Source organism: Procambarus clarkii, chromosome 27 (genome assembly GCF_040958095.1).
Source record: "Procambarus clarkii isolate CNS0578487 chromosome 27, FALCON_Pclarkii_2.0, whole genome shotgun sequence".
NCBI lineage: Eukaryota > Metazoa > Arthropoda > Malacostraca > Decapoda > Cambaridae > Procambarus > Procambarus clarkii.
The window spans coordinates 9,315,014-9,318,957 of NC_091176.1; positions in this window are offsets into that span (position 1 = coordinate 9,315,014).

Consider the following 3,944-nt stretch of genomic DNA (forward strand, 5'->3'; position numbering starts at 1 on the left):
GATTTTATTATACATATTTGTTTGTCCATATTTTCATGTTTTGATTTATTTAACGTAATTAAAATTTCATTGTTAAAGTTTTACTTGTGTTTTGTGTGTCTTCTCCTTACCTTACCACAGACGAAGTTCCAGTTTTTTCTATTTTTTTTTAACTATGTGACGAGGCCATACCCCTAGCCTTAAACAGCCGAACACCAACGCGTTACCGTCACAAGTTTTATGGGGGCCTGTCCGGGAGCCTCACTCAGGTACTGGTGCCAAGTGGTAATTTATGGTAAGCGTATTTAACTCTGTTAACGTAGCTTTACTATTTTTCATTCAATTTCATTTTTTATAAGGTGCGGTGTATTGTGCATTACGAGAGTAACATATAGTGAAGGTGAGACAACTTTGGATTACGTGGTGACTGTAGGCCGCAGTCATACTCTTAATTGGTCATCTCTCCCTCCTTGTTATTACTCGTATTTACCATCTATGTCCCTTGAATATTTCTCATTCTGACAGATCATCATATTGGTACCCTGGTACTGTGGTCTGCCCCGGGTCAAGAGTACCCAATCTTCTGCAATCTGACTGTAGGAGGATAAAGAGGGCCATAGTTCCTCTAGCTCGAACTTTAGTTGCTGAATTGGGACCTCAGCAGCAGTTCTCGTCACCAGTTGACACCTCGCACCCCTACACGTCAGTCAGAGATGATGATACATACAACGGTAGGGAATTAGCTTATTTTTTCAGAGCACAAAAGTTCGCTAATTCTGTAAGTATCATATTAAATTCAGTAGGAAAAACTTGCTTTATGTCCTATAGAGACTCGGCAAGGTATGCCTACATCCTTGGACTACCAATTTTACTTTTGAAGCATTTAACTGTTTCATTTGTTTTCGAAACTTTGTTTCATTTGTTAGTAGGATTTTCTTGCCCTTATTCTCTTACATGAGTACCGGGTACAAGATTTCCTGCGCCCTTGATTTAATTTAATCATTTAATATCTTTCACTTAACGTTAATTGTTAAAGATCACACAGGATAGGTACCAGTTGCCACGTTGTCCTGTTTCTGACATTTCATTATTGAACATTCGTGTACCTTTATTTGCTAATTTCACCATGTTTCGTCTCCAAACTTTCCGTGCAAATCCAGCAGGTGAAATAGGGACTTTGAGTCGTGCCAAGAGGACTGAATTACAAACTCTTGCACATGAGTATCAACTAGAAGTTCCCTACCAAGCCAACAAAAATGACCTACACAACCTGTTGCTGGATTACTATTTAGAGCAAGGTAAGATAGACTCTGAAACTCATGAAACTTACTATATTGCAGAGAAAACTGACTTGGCTACGATGAAACTTAAACTAGAGCTGGCCAAGATTGAACGTGAGCAGCAAAGAGAAGCAGCTGCCATACGAAGGGAAGAGCACGAACGCGAAGCTGCTTTGAGGAGAGACGAACAAGAACGCGAAGCTGCCTTGAGGAGAGAAGAACACGAACGCGAGGTCGCATTACTCCATGAACGTGAGAGAGTACAGCTTGAAACAAAACAACGCGAGTTGGAAATACAACGCGAACATGACAAGCAACAAGCAACTCTGGCTCTAGAGTGTCGTCAACGTGAAATCGCCTTGGAAACTTCACACTTCACTCAACGCCAACAAGCTACTGCCAATCTTCCCGTCAGTTTTAATATATCACATGCAAGTAAGTTAATGCCATCCTTTGTAGAAGCAGAAGTTGATGTGTTCTTTACCACCTTTGAAACCCTTGCTAATCAACTCAGTTGGCCTGTCGACCAATGGGCAACACTTCTCAGAGTCCATCTTACAGGTAGAGCTGCAGTCACACTCAGTACTTTGGCGTCTGAGAATGACTACTACACTCTGAAACAAGCAGTGTTGGACGCCTACCTCCTCTCTACTGAAAGTTATAGAAGGAAATTCCGTGACCACCTGAAGGCAAGTACCACTACCTTCCTCGAGTTTGCTAACACGAAACGGAGGTATTTCATGAAATGGCTGGAAGCAGCACATGTCTCTACTTTTACAGAACTCGTCAACCTGATGCTTGTTGAAGAATTCTTGAGACGTGTGCCGCCTCCTGTCCGCCTCTACTTAGCAGATAAAGAAGAAACCGACTACCTGAAGTGTGCTAAGTCGGCTGACACTTACAGCCTCATCCACCGGCTGACACCTGAACCATCCTCCAGTAAGAAGTCGTGGTACAGTTACGAGAAGGTGAGCCCCGATCAAGCTGGTTCACAACTGTACTGCAAGTATTGTAGACTCTATGGACATACCATAGACAAGTGTGGTAAGTCTCAATACAAGGGATCCACTGACCAACAACGACCCAAACCAACTCCTCCTAAGTCCGGTAAGCCTGTGATGAATGTTGGTGTTGATGTTAATGATCTTTCTCTTTTCAGTAACCACCTGTATACTGGAACTGTCTCTGCCAACGGTTCAAATCCGGAGGGACGTTTCAAATTGAAGATCTTGAGGGACACAGCGGCTCTACAATCGATCATCTTGAAGTCGGCTGTGCCCAACATAGTCTACACCGGGGAAACGGTCTTCATCACTGACCTCACTGCTACTACTCCATACCCTCTCGCCAGAGTCCACCTGGATTGTCCCTACGTGAACGGGGAAGTCCAAGTCGCCGTCAGGGAAAAGCCTTTTCCCATGCCTGGAGTGCAACTTCTCCTAGGCAACGACTTGGCAGAAGACCTGCAACCAACCAACCTGATCGTCATGGACAAACCCCAGGTGTGTAACTCTGTGCCAAGTAACCCTATTCTCGAGTATGTTCCAGCAGAGGTTCAAGAGAGTGATGAAGTTTCTCCTCCGGTTCTCGTGACCACCCGTGCACAAGCCGCACGTCCACAGCCAGCTGACTCTACTGCTACCGCTGTCCCTCAAGACCCTCAGAAACTACCCCCGCATCTGACCAAGTTGGAGTTCCGTAAGTTGCAGAGGGAAGATCTTACTTTAACACCATTGTTTTTCCAGGCTGAGACTCAACCCGACAGTATTCCTGGGTTCTTCCTAGAGAACGACTTGCTCTACCGCAGATATAGACCCAGTAAACTGAAGGAGGAGGACGATTGGGCCAACACCGAACAACTTGTGATTCCCACCAGCCTGCGGCCCACTATTCTACACCTGGCCCACGGAGCATTCTCCCACTACGGCTTCAACAAGACTTACCATGGGATTCGTCAAGACTACTACTGGCCAGGTATGGTAAATAACGTCAAACAGTACGTAAAACAGTGTCATACATGTCAGATGGCAGGCAAACCGAACGTCTCCATTCCCAGAGCACCACTGATTCCCATACAGGTGCCTGCGGAACCTTTCCACAGACTCATAATAGACTGTGTTGGTCCTTTACCTCGGACCAGTTCAGGTAACGCCTACATCCTAACCATCCTGTGTCCTACCACCAGATTTCCCATAGCAGTTCCAGTGAAGAACATCACGGCTGCTACGGTTATCAAACATCTACTGAAGATCTTCACTCAATACGGATTTCCCAGGGAGATTCAAAGTGACTGTGGCACCAACTTCACCAGTGATCTCTTCAAAAGAACACTGGAGGAGTTCAACATCAAACAGGTATTGTCCAGCCCCTATCATCCTGCTTCACAGGGTTCTCTTGAACGTAGTCATCAGACCATCAAAGCACTCTTGAAAAAGTTTTGTAGTGAAACCTCGAAGGATTGGGATAAGCAGATTGACCTAATAATGTGTATTTTCAGAAGTCTCCCCAATGAGTCCCTAGGAGTATCTCCTTATGAGATGCTCTACGGCCGTAAGTGCCGTACTCCCCTTAAGGCTTTCAAAGACTCTCTCAGAGATGCCACCTTCAGTGAGCATCAGAATGTGCCCCAGTTTCTTCAAAACCTTCAACACATTCTAGAGAGAGTCCACCGCTTTGCCCATGATA